Source organism: Myodes glareolus, chromosome X (assembly GCF_982192425.1).
Source record: "Myodes glareolus chromosome X, mMyoGla1.1, whole genome shotgun sequence".
Classification (NCBI taxonomy): domain Eukaryota; kingdom Metazoa; phylum Chordata; class Mammalia; order Rodentia; family Cricetidae; genus Myodes; species Myodes glareolus.
Genome location: NC_142053.1, coordinates 33,316,086 through 33,329,391, shown reverse-complemented (window position 1 = coordinate 33,329,391; position 13,306 = coordinate 33,316,086). Strand labels below are relative to the sequence as shown.

At 42.4% G+C, this 13,306-nt stretch overlaps 1 long non-coding RNA gene across 1 annotated transcript; it reads left to right on the top strand.

Moving 5' to 3' along the window:
• Positions 1 to 6,660: 6,660 nt before the first annotated feature.
• On the top strand, positions 6,661 to 9,243 carry LOC146889275 (uncharacterized). The gene is made up of 2 exons (XR_015736938.1): positions 6,661 to 6,987; positions 8,797 to 9,243. It is a non-coding gene; the product is annotated as an uncharacterized LOC146889275 (long non-coding RNA).
• Positions 9,244 to 13,306: the final 4,063 nt, after the last annotated feature.

The window sequence follows — 13,306 nt, the reverse complement described above, 5'->3', positions numbered from 1 at the left end:
GTAAGGTCATTCTTTTCTAAGTAGCTGGTCTGAGACCAGCCTGGGTATGTGAAATCCTGTGTCATAAAAAAGCAAAATCAAAACTCATCACTGACGTTTATAATTTACTTTGAATTATCTAACAAAATTAAATAGACTGAATTGTGTGTAGTGGGATTGCGTATAAAAGCAAAATGGACAAAATACTTATGTAGTCATCACCTGCATTCAAATTTTATATATGTCTAAAGTTTTTATAATAAAATATTGAGAGAAGAGGTGATGAGATAGGAGCTTACATCATTGGAGTGGCAGAAACCAATCCCAACAGTGCAAAGCACTGATGCTACAGTGAAATGCAGTGGCAAAGCTGTCTTGGAGAGGAACTTAGCAGCAATCTAGTGAAGCTGAAGGTGGCCGGATTTTATGGTTCACAAACCACATCTCAGAATATAACCCACAATTTCATGTGCTCAAAGAAATATTTGCAGAAATGTTTATTGCAGCATGGTTTTCTCCATTGACACTTATTAATTTCAAAACATTTCAAGGTGGCCCTGATGTCACACACTCATCATACCAGTACATTGTGGATACAAGCTAAAGGAGTTCAAGGACATCCTCAGCTACAAAGCAAACTGGAAGCTGAGCTAGGGCTGTGTGAGAACCTATCTCATAAAACCTAAACAAAACTTCTTCCCAAAACATTTAAAAATATTCATTTGTTTGTTTATTTATTTATATGTGTGCACATATGTTTTTCATGGCTCTGACTTTTTCTGCTTTTTTAATTTTATTTTATTGATATTTATTGAGCTCTACATTTTTCTCTGCTCCCCTCCATACTTCTTCCCTCCCCCTTTCAGTCTTCCCCCAAGGTTCCCATGCTCCCAATTTACTCAGGAGATCTTGTCTTTTTCTACTTTCTACTTCCCATGTAGATTAGATCTATGTAAGTCTCTCTTAGTGTCCGCATTGTTGTCTAAGTTCTCTGGGATTGTGGTTTGTAGGCTGGTTTTCTTTGCTTTATGTTTAAAAACCACCTATGAGTGAGTACATGTGATAATTGTCTTTCTGGGTCTGGGTTATCTCACTCAAAATAATGTTTTCTAGCTCCATCCATTTTCCTGCAAAATTCAAGCTGTTGTTATTTTTTTCTGCTGTGTAGTACTCCATTGTGTAAATATACCACATTTTCCTTATCCATTCTTCAGTCGTGGAGCATTTAGGTTGTTTCCAGGTTCTGGCTATGACAAACAAAGATCTATGAACATAGTTGAGCACGTGTCCTTGTGGCATGATTAAGCCTCCTTTGGATATGTACCCAAAAGTGGTATTACTGGGTCTTGAGGAAGATTGTTTCCTAATTTTCTGAGAAATCACCACACTGACATCCAAAGGGGTTGTACCAGCTTCCACTCTCACGAGCAGTGCAGAAGTGTTCTCTTTTCCCCACAACCTCTCCAGCATAAGTTGTCATCAGTATTTTTGATCTTGGCCATTCTTACAGGTGTAAGATGGAATCTCAGAGTTGTTTTGATTTGCATTTCTCTGATGACTAAGGATGTTGAACATTTCCTTAAGTGTCTTTCAGCCATTTTAGATTCCTCTGTTGAGAGTTCTCTGTTCAGGTCTGTACTCCATTTTTTTTATTGGATTATGTGATCTTTTGGTGTCCAATTTCTTGAGTTCTTTGTATATTTTGGAGATCAGATCTCTGTTTGATGTGGGGTTAGTGAAGATCTTTTCCCATTCTGTAGGCTGTCGTTTTATCTTGTTGACCATGTCCTTTGCTTTACAGAAGCTTTTCAGTTTCAAGAGTTCCCATTTATTAATTGTTTCTCTCAGTGTCTGTGCTGCTGGGATTATATTTAGGAAGTGTTTCCCTGTGCCAATGCGTTCAAGTGTACTTCCCACTTTTTCTTCTGTTGTAGGGAGCACAGGGCCTTTTTGTTCTGTCCTGCCTGGCTAGCTTACACCTGAAATAATCACACAGAAATTGTATTAATTAAATTACTGCTTGGCCCATAAGCTCTAGCCTCTTATTGGCTAATTCTCACATCTTGATTCAACCCATTTCTAATAATCTGTATGTCACCACAAGGTCATGGCTTACCGGGAAAGATTCAGCATATCTGACCTGGCAGCTTCATGGTGGCTCTCTTTACCTGCCGTCTTTCTTGCAGCATTCAGTTCTGTCTCCTCGCCTATCTAAGTTCTGCCCTATCAAAAGGCCAAAGTAGTTTCTTTATTCAACCAATAAAGCAACGCAAATACAGAAGGACATCCTACACCACTTTTCTATAAGGTTCAGTGTGGCCGGCTTTACGTTGAGGTCTTTGATCCATTTGGGCTTGAGACTTTTTCTATTTTTAAGCTCTGATATCTCTCATCTATCTATCTATCTATCTATCTATCTATCTATCTATCTATCTATCTATCCATTCATATATATTCTACTTTCACACATCACGCAAGTACACAGACTCTCTCTCACACACAGATATAGGATTTTATGTGTCTGTATAAAATCTAACAATCATAAATCATAGAAAGCATGAAATTTGTCTGACATTGTCCTAATCCACTTCATATATTCTCTCTCTCTCTCTCTCTCTCTCTCTCTCTCTCTCTCTTTGGTTTTTTGAGACAGGTTTTCTCTGTAGATTTGGAGTCTGTCCTGGAACTAGCTCTCATAGACCAGGCTGGTCTTGAACTCACAGAGATCCACCTGCCTCTGTTTTCCGAGTGCTGGGATTAAAGGCATGTGCCACCACCACCCAGCACTTCATATATTCTCTAGTTGTGTCTGTTTCCTGCAAAAGAAGTAATTTTAGGGACCAGAGAGATGTCTCAGTCACAGAGATCACCTGCCTCCCTCTCCCAAGTGCTGGGATTAAAGGCGTGCATCACTAGTGCCCGGTGCATTTGCTATTCTTGTAGAGGACCAGGATCAGTTCCCAGCATCTCATGGTGGCTCACAAATATCATTAACTCCAGTTTTTGGTGATGGGACACTCTCTTCTATCCTTCAGAGTAACCAGGTACACATTGGGTACACATGTACTCCTGCAGAAAAACATTCACACACATAAAATAAAGTAAAAATGAATGTATAGAATTTAAAAGTAAGAATAAATATTTTAAGATAATTTAGATACAAAATTATTAGAAAATAGATCATATAAGCTGGGTGGTCATGGCATATGCCTTTAATCCCAGCACTCAGGAGGCAGAGACAGGCGGATCTCTGTGAGTTCCAGGCCAGCCTTGTCTACCAAGTGAGTTTCAGGACAGGCTCCAAAGCTACAGAGAAACCCTATCTTGAAAAAACAAAAACAAAAAAAAGAAAGGAAAAAGGAAAAGCAAATAGATCATAGACCTATGCAGTTTGTGAAAACAAAAATTAGCATGAGAGAAAATATTGATGACCCTTAGGTATACTGTTGACTTTTTGCTTGTATTCTTTTGAGACCGAGATTTATTTACTTGTTTAATGTATGTTGGTGTTTCACCTACATGTATGTGCACCATGTGCCTGCAGTGACCATAGAGGCAATAAGAGAGCATTGGATCACTTTGGAACAGACTATAGTGGTGAGCTAGCTGCAATGTGAGTGCTCTGAATCAAATGTAGGCCTTCTTCAAGAGAAACCAGTGTTCTTATTGGCTGAGCCATCTCTCTAGCCCTGCTACTGATGTTTTTAGATAGAAAACAACAATCATTGAAAGATCTAATTGATAAAATGGATTTCACTGAAGCTAAAATGTCAGTTCTGACTGAGTCTGGCACCACAGGATTGTAATCTCAGCTACTTAGAAGGCTGAGAACTGGGCAGTGGTGGCACATGCCTTTAATCCCAGCACTCAGGAGGCAGAGGCAGGCGGATCTCTGTGAATTTGAAGCCAGACTGGTCTACAAGAGTTAGTTCCAGGTCAGGCTCCAAAGCTACAGAGGAACCCTGTCTCGAAAAACAAAAACAAACAACAATAACAAAACAAATAAAAAATAAAGGCTGAGGCAGGAGGTCAGAATTTCAGGCCCTGTTCGAGCAATTTAGGAAGACCCTGTATTGAAACAAAAAATGAAAAGGGGGCTGTGATATAGCTTGGTGGCAAAACAAGGGTGTTTGCCTAGCCTTTGCAAGACCCTAAATTCATTCCCAGTACTTCAATTAAAAAGACAAAACCCCTTCTCTTCTCTCTTCTGTAACAGTGTTAAGAGAATAAGACAGATTAAAGAGGAGGAAATATTTGCCAAGTCCGAGAGAGAGAGAGAGAGAGAGAGAGAGAGAGAGAGAGAGAGAGAGAGAGAGAGAGAGAGAGAGACTTAACCAAATTATACAGTGGAATCAGAGGTGGAGGCAGATGGATTTCTCTGAGTTCCAGACCAGTCAGCACTAAATAGTAAGGCCCTGTCTCAAAAAGGGAAAAAAGGAAAAGAAATGTTAAAAATCAGCAATATGAGACTAACAGCTCAACTCAAAATGGACCAAGACCTGAGTGATACCTATCCAAGGAAGAGATCACATGCCAAATAAGGTTGGAAGGACATTCTACTTCATATGTAGTGCAAACTAAAACAACAGTTAAACATGACTACCCAAATTTAAAATGGTCCAAATCCAGAGCATGGACAGCATCAGATCCCATCAAGGATGTGGGGTAGTACGCACTCTCTTTCACTGCCCATGGGAATGCAGAATAGGACAGGGACTTGGAAGTTTGGAAGTTTTCTTATCTGTGGCCGGTATCTGGATCAAGTGTTTTCATGTTCTTAGCCTCTTATTCAAAGAATTGGGAATAAGGGCTCAAACAGATTTGAAAAGGAAGCAAGACAATTTTGTTTTGAGCAAAGCAATAACACAGATTAAAGAAAGATACCAGCTGTCAACATTGATATGGTGGGGGCTATTTCTTAGAAGGCTCAGTAGTTAAGAACATTTCGCTGCTTTGCACAAGAGCAGGGTTTGGTTCCCTGTACCTACAAGGTAATTCACAACTGTTTTTAACTCCAGTTCCAGGGCATCTGATGCCTTCTGCTAGCCTCCAATGGCACCTGTATGCTTGTGGTGTACATACATAAATGCAGGCAAAATACACAGATAAAGTAAAAATAAATTTTTAGAAAGGTTGACATCAGACCACATAGGTAAGGAGACCCAAGGGCCACAATTATTCTTTTTTTTTTTCCAAGACAGTGTTTCTCTGAAGCTTTGGAGCCTGTCCTGGAACTAGCTCTTGTATACCAGGCTGGCCTCAAACTCACAGAGATCTGCTTGTCTTTGCCTCCCGAGTGGTGGGATTAAAGGCATGTGCCACTACTGCCTGGTTGGGCCCCAATTATTCTTAAGGGCTTTCTTTTATGGGATTCAAGAAGGAAGAGTTGGTTACTAAGGAGCATAGTTTGGGTGACTATTTTAAATGATAGATTGGGTTATATAATTGTTTCTCTGTGTATTCCCTTCCCAAAAATACATCCTATTTGGATTATATGTGCGCCTGTAACATGAGGGCTGGCTTGTTGGGGTTCTGTCCCACCCAGTACCCCATAGCTGGCAACTCCCAAGGAAAATCACACACAGGACTCCATAAGATTATAAACTGATTGGCCCATTAGGTCAGGCTTCTTATTAGTCCTTGTAACTTATATTAATCCATTATCATTATCTATGTTAGCCACACGGCTCAGTACCTTTCTCAGCTGTCAGCTCACATGTTGCCTCTTCAGTGATCTGCGCAGGAGTGGTGGAGGGAGCTTCCTGCTCTTTGCTCCATCCCTACTTCCTGTCTGGCTTTCCCACCTATACTGCCTGCCTGGCCAATCAGCGTTTTATTAAAATATGATTGACAGAATACAGACAATTCTCCCACACCATGCACCCAATTATGCATAGGTATAAGATGGTAAATAATAAGATGGTAAAAGATTCTCCCTAAAATGTTACTAGAAGACTCAGTTTCGCCTTCTATGAACCCAAAACCAGTTTTGTCTGGATTGATCCTCCTGTTCTCTATACCTAGCTATTTTCAGAATACACCTGAATAGAAATTGTTCAAATTTGATTGTTACCAGGGTCAGAAAGCTTATGCATGTTGTCTGTTGCAGGAGTTGGGGTTGAATTCTGAGGGTACTTAGATACCTAGTTTGGATAGGGATGTGGGTGAATACTTTGTGCAGAAGGAACTAGGGCTGCCAAAGGCAATAGGTCAAGTGAGGGGTGTGTGTATAACTCAAAACCAAATGGAGGTCCAAGGGTACTAAAGTATATCTTATGCTTGCCTACTTCAGTTTGTTATCAAACTAAGCACTGTCCTACTGTATAATTAGGCTATCATGGTCTTTGACATTTACCCAATGAATTGAAAAGGTATGTCCACACAAATACTGTATATGTATGTTTAGAACAGTACTCTTTTCTTGCTGTTGTTTGAGACTGGAAGTCATATACAATCTCAGGCTGCCTTGAATTCTGTATGTAGCCAAAGATGACTGTAAATCCTGCTCCTTCTGCTTTCACCTCCATACTGCTGGGATTAAAGGCTGATGCTGCCATACCCACCATTGTAAGGTAGTTGTTATTCCTTTGCGGTCCCTTTAAGGACTAACCACGCCCACTCCCAGCCACTTCTGACCTCCTGGTTGCCATCTTAACTCTCTCTCTTCTGTCCGTCTCTTGGCATGTGTACACATGTCTCTGTCTCTCTCTCTATGTCTGTCTCCATGTCTCTCTGTCTCCCTCTTTTTAAGTAATAAATGTCTCCCTCTTTTTTAAGTAATAAATGTTTAGCTTTATGTATAGCCTTATGTCCATTTACTCTGCCGTCCCCTGCATCCAGCTGCCTGACTCTGCTGCTTGCCTGGGCGGCAGCCTCTGTCTGGCTTGCAGGCCGCTCAGGGCATCCCAACACATCTTTTTAAAGAACAATATTGGTGCTGTGATTCGGATATCCTGAACCGGGTTCTTTTTCCACTCCCACCACTGGCTTCCCGGACGGCTTCAATCGGTGAGTGGCTCCTCGTTCTGCTACAGGTGGTTGCTTTCCTTTACCGGAATCATGCTTGGACAACCCCGGGGGTTGGTCCACCTGCGTTAGCACTGCATACTTCCCGTGCTGTGCATTCGACATTCGTCTGGGGACCAGGCGAATCTTTTTTCATTTTCACTTCTTTTCTTTCCTTTTTCTCTCCTCTCGTCATACCGCCGCTATGGAGCAGCCCTGGTCTCTGGTTTCTGAGTAACCTTCCCAGATCCAGCTAGGCCCATAACACCCCACCCGTGGATCAAGGATGCTTGTCCACATGGTTCTGGGCGTTCGTTTTGTTTGCACGGGTTTTCACGATTCAGACTCTGAATAGCAACCGTCCATGGCGGCCCCCAGCTTTTAAAATTCCTGTGGCTTTTCCATTCAAGCCATGACATGGTGCAGTTTTTTCGGTTCCAGCCTTTTGCCCCCCCTCTGTGGCTTATGGTTCGGCATGGCGGCTCAACAACAGGGCAGATAACGCCTTCAAGTCTCTCTCTTTAAGCTTAAAATCCTTACAGCTCTAAAATTGTAACTTTCCCCACAACACGTGGTCGCCGCCATGTTCACTGGGGTCAGGTAACTTTATTGCTATCTCGACTGAGAGCCAGATCACATGACCAAGCTCTTTCATTCTTATGTATGTCCTGCCTTCTCTTCCCCCTCCTCGGTGTTCACTGAAATCCTCTCATTAATTCTGATTACAGGTGTTTTGCATAGTGACATGCTTTTTGATAGGGCCCATCAAAAACATGCACTTTGCCTAATTCCTGGTCAATCTTTCTATGTATAATGATTGTTCATTGCATCTCGTTTCAGACTACAAAATCATAAGTCTCATATTTTAAACTGATATGTACTTTTATATTTAATATTAAGCTGTTCTCTACCATTGTCAGTTCTGCCACTAATCTTAATGTTACAAACAGTTTTTTTTCTTTCTTTCTGTCTTTTTACAAATGTGGATCTTACCTGTAAAGAGTCAGTACAGTCAAACTCAAACCCAACCTTCCAGATAGATTCTATATTGCAGCTATACCTAATAAACAGCCTCAACTGCTCAGAGATCTGGGGAATGTGATATTTAAGTACTTAATTATTTAAAAAACTTTTCATAACAAAAAGAGACAGGTTGGCTCCTAGTAGCAAGCACTCTGTTTCCTCCAAGAAGACAAAAGACAAATGGTCACAGAACAACGTCCATCTGCAGTTTGCTTCAACTGCCAAATGCTGACCATTGGGCAAAAACTGCCTTTCACCTAAACTGGAGACCTCCAAACGTGGACAGAATCATTGGAATCGACAGCCTAGCTGCCCAGGGTAAGGTAGGCCTGTCTTCCTACAGATTTCTTAGCCCACAGGGTCTTCTAAAGCCTGACAGGCTCTGAACTAAACAGCAAAGGTCAAATGCAACCTTCAGCAACCAGGGAGGACCCAAAAGAATAGCTCTGGGTGCCAACCAAGTAAGTTCTCTGTCATTTTTTAATCAGTAACTCAAATAAAATCTTATCCTTCTCAAAGATCTCTGACAGTCTGATAGCTAAGAGGTTTTGCCAGGTTGCCTCACCAAATAAAAATATTTTTCATTATATAAAAATATATCACATCCATTATACAATACATATGTCTAATATTTCTGTTTTTACAAACCCAAGGAGTTCTTGTGAGTTCCAGGGAGCCAAATTAAAGAACCCACCATAAACAGGTCAGATACAAACCCCTCAATTCCCTGGTCCTAAAAATTTTTTCTTAATTTAACTTTGTTCTCTGTTCTGCTAATACCCTAACCAGGTACAAGGGACACCAGACATTTCCATGCCACAGACACCTGTCGGGAACAGAGACCAACTATGCCAGGATGTAAACAGCACCCAGCCTTTTCTCGGATTTCCCCCACCCCCCAAAGATAACGCCCACAAATCAGCCGGAAGCAGTCTTGAGAATTCGCCACCCCAATTCCTTCAAACTGTAATGTCTAACCTTCTACTTTTTATTATAAAAAGGATCCGGGAATGTTATTCCTTTGCAGTCCCTTTAAGGATTAACCACGCCCACTCCCAGCCACTTCTAACCTCCTGGTCACCATCTTAACTCTCTCTCTTCTGTCCGTCTCTTGGCGTGTGTACACATGTGTCTGTCTCTCTCTCTATGTCTGTCTCCATGTCTCTCTGTCTCCCTCTTTTTAAGTAATAAATGTCTCCCTCTTTTTTAAGTAATAAATGTTTAGCTTTATGTATAGCCTTATGTCCATTTACTCTGCCATCCACCGCATCCAGCTGCCTGACTCTGCTGCTTGCCCGGGCGGCAGCCTCTGTCTGGCTTGCAGGCTGCTCGGGGCATCCCAACATATCTTTTTAAAGAACAATAGTAGTATTTTTCGTAACTGTTGGAAGCAAGCAAGACACCCTTTTGTTTGGAAATGAATAAACAAAATCCAGACAATGGACTGTTTTTAGCACTAAAATTAAACATGCTTCCAAACCATGGAAAGACCTTGCAGGACTTGAAATGTATATTAAGTAAAAGAAGGCAGCCGGAAAGGACTACAGACTATATGACTCTGTGTGACATTGGGAAGAGGCTAAATGAGTGTGAGACCAAAAGGTCCGTTAGCCCAGTGGTAGTTGGTGAGAGGGACCAGGAGGAAGCGCACAGATTTCGAAAACAATGAAACTCTTTTGTGTGACAGCAATAATGGCGGATACATGTCACTCTATATTCTTCCAGTAGCCTAGACTACTTGTCCCGAGTGAACCCTCACTTGGAATTTGCAACAGCCTCCGGCAGGGAGGATGACTCAGAGCTTGTAAAAGTATCACTCCATCCTCAATCAGCCATGCCTTGGGCACAATTAACACCTGGCTATATAGAAGCTGTGAAGATTTGTAAAGTTCACACAGGAGACAAGGTAGAGCCACACCTTTTATTTTATTAACGTCTATAAAGATTCAAGTCATTTCTAGATTTACAAATTTTAATATATGCAACACAAGTAAGAGTCAACCTGATGCCATCTCCCCATGAGCCCTGTCTGCCATCCTAAAGAGGACTATACTGAAGGGGAAGGGGCCAGCTGACTGCGGCGTGAACTGTGACACACACTTCTTTGGAGGAAGTCATTTTAGGCTGCTTTTGGGGAGATAATAGTCTATGACTTTGCATTCTATGAAATATCCATTTCCACAAATTTGTACTTTGTGTCAGATAAAACTTTTATTTTAGCCAGGGGGTGGTGATACATGCCTTTAATACCATCACTTGGGAGGCAGAGGCAGGCAGATCTCTGTGAGTTTAAGTCCAGCCTGGTCTACAGAGTGAGTTCCAGGACAGCCAGGGCTAGACAGAGAAACCCTGTCTCGAAACAAACAAACAAACAAACACCCAAAAGAAAGAAATAAAGAAAACCAAAAACAAATAAACAAAAACAACCACCAAAATCCCTTTCTTTTTTTTTTTTTTTTTTTAGTAAATTTTATTAAATTATAAAAGTTTCCATTTCCGCCCCCCCTCCCAACACCCTCCCACTCCCCCCACTCCCCCCTCCTTCCCCTCCGTCCCCCAGGGCAGTCAGGATTTCCTGCCCTGTGGGAAGCTCCAGCTCCCTCCCCCTCCCTCCAGGTCCAGGAAGGCGAGCATCCAACCAGACTGGATCCCCAAAATCCAGCATATGTAGAGGAAACAGGTCCCAGTGTCATAGTCAATGGCTTTTCAGAAAGACCCCGGGCCAGCCACAGTCAGAGAATCCGGCCAAATTCCGAGAATCTGGCTAGATCACGTCCTCGTTCAGTCCCAGTCCGACTGGCCCTGGTAAATTCTCATCAGATCCGTTCCCTTGTATCAGTGGGTGTTGTACATATTCTACATGAAAACAGGTTCGTATTCTGCAGAGACAGGGCAGCAACAGCCTTTTCTCAGCAGATTCTGTGAAGCAAAGAGAAACTGGTTATGCTAGTCTCGTAAGGGACAAAGGACATCGAGTGGGATGGTCTGGTAATAGTTCCTTCCTGGCTGTTAGACTCTCCTGTTGCATAAGGGTCACAAGGCATTCTGCCAGAACCCAGGTCAGTTGGGGGTCAAACCTTTGCTTATGTGGGTACCTGCAAGGCTAGGGAGCTATGATGGAGTCATTTCCCAACAAGTCGATTTCTTTTTGTCACTCTTAACTCTGTTTCTGGGCTGGAGCGGTGGATCGGTGTCTTGGCTTCTGTTCCTAGCGCACACATGATAGTTCACAACCTTCTTTAAGTTCATTCTACAGATGCCCTCTTTTGATTACTGCAGGTACCAAGCGTACATGTGATGCACACATATGTATGCAGGCAAAGCTCATACACATAAACTAAGCTAAATACATCTTAAAAGTTCATTTCTCAGCCAGGTTGTGGTGGCGCACGCCTTTAATCCCAGCACTCGGGAGGTAGGGACAGGTGGATCTCTGTGAGTTTGAGGCCAGCCTGGTCTACAGAGTGAGTTCCAGAACAGGCTCCAGAGCTACAGAGAAACCCTGTCTCGAAAAATAAAAAAAAAAAAAAGTTAATTCTTGCCTGGTGGTGGTGACACACACCTTTAATCTCGGCACTCGGGAGGCAAAGGCAGGCTGATCTCTGAGGTAGAGGCCAGCCTGGCCTACAGAGTGAGTTCCAAGACAGCTAGGGCTGCACAGAGAAACCCTGTCTTGACAAAAAAACCAAGCTAACTTCCTAGTCAGTTTTGCGCACGTACACAGTGGACACCGGCTACTTTCACCTCTCACCTCCCTAAGCTCCTTGGAGGAGTTCTCTGACTCATTTATGACTGTTTGTTTTGTGATCCACGGGGATTATCCAGGACTGTCTGTGTGCCTACAGATTTGAGCTATCTCTCGGAGCCCAGTGGACTCAGCCGTAGGTACACAACTGCAGATGCTGGCTCCCCTTCTTCCGGAGTCTTAGCAATAGCCAGTATTTCAAAGGTAAAGAGGAGGGTCCTTTGACCCCCCCCCCACTCCCCTTGGCTTATTGATAGGGCTTGTCTTCTATGCACCCAGTACAGGTAGCTTAGCTGATTATTAATAACTAGTAGTTATTGTATGGAGTTAATAACTGCAGCAGTTGTATGGAGTCTAAAGAATGGTAGTTCATGCCCCTTCACTGTATCTTCAGCTCTTACAAACTTTCTATCCTCTTTTCCATAGTGTTCCCTGAGCCTTAGAGGGGATACTTTAAAAGCCTCGTTTAGAGCTGTGCCCATGACAAGCCTATTTATTGACGATAGTTTTAGCAATGGCTGCTGCACTCCTGTGTGGTTGGAAAGATGATGCAGGCCTCCCTTGATTGATCATGATCTTCCGAATATACAAGGTCTCATTTTCTGACTGTTAGATCTTAGAGCCTTTATGTGGTTCTAGAAATTGATTTGCTTCCTCCAGCCACGTCTTGTCAGGGGAGAGAGAGGATTAGTGGCAAGTTAACGACATTGGCCTTTGAATTCTGATGATTTCATTTGTATTATATTGTTCTTTCCAGGGTACAGTTCCTTTTTCTCAATTAGTCCTTCTTATTTTCCTTAGAAGGTTTTTAGGCTGGAGCGTAGGTGAGCAGTAGAGTCCGTGCTTAGCCTGTGAAAACTCTGGGCTTTCCATCCTCAGCACCAAAGGAAATGTCGACGGAAGATCTTTCCTATGCTTGGGCGTTGCCAATGGTTACAGCCATATTTCTGTCCAGCTAGAGCAGACTAAATCATCAGTTCCTCATCAGGATGCTGTTTGGGTATGCCTCATGTTATAAGGCATTAGGAAAAATTAAAGCTAACATTCACAGTCAATACCCACAGGAAACCCATTGACTGTTTAAAAAAATAAAACACCCGGTTGGAAGCCTGGGGGGAAAAGTGTGCCAATGCTGAAGAAAAAACACTAGGTATGTGGGAAATCAAATACACAGCTTGGTTAGCTGCGAAGTCAAAGAAGCTATTGTAAGAAGGAAAAAGATGTCTTTCAAAACCTGGAAATATAGTTTCTAATGGGGAGAATTGAGGAGTTAGAAAAACATGGCAGCTCAGCTACCGAGCAGAAATTACACCGACTCAAAAAGATTGACAACTTCTTTGCTAGGGACTCTAATGCTCCTCTCTCAAACATATCTGAAAAATTGCCAACTAGAGAATCAATGGGATAAAAGAGATTAAAAGGGGATTTGATGTGTGGCCAGAGTCTCAGAGGTGGGGGTTTCAGGTTGCTGGTAGATTAAATGAATGGGCTACAATAAAGCTTCGAGTGGGGGGGGGGGTCTGAGTAAAAATGTTCCATCTTTCCTTCTCTCTC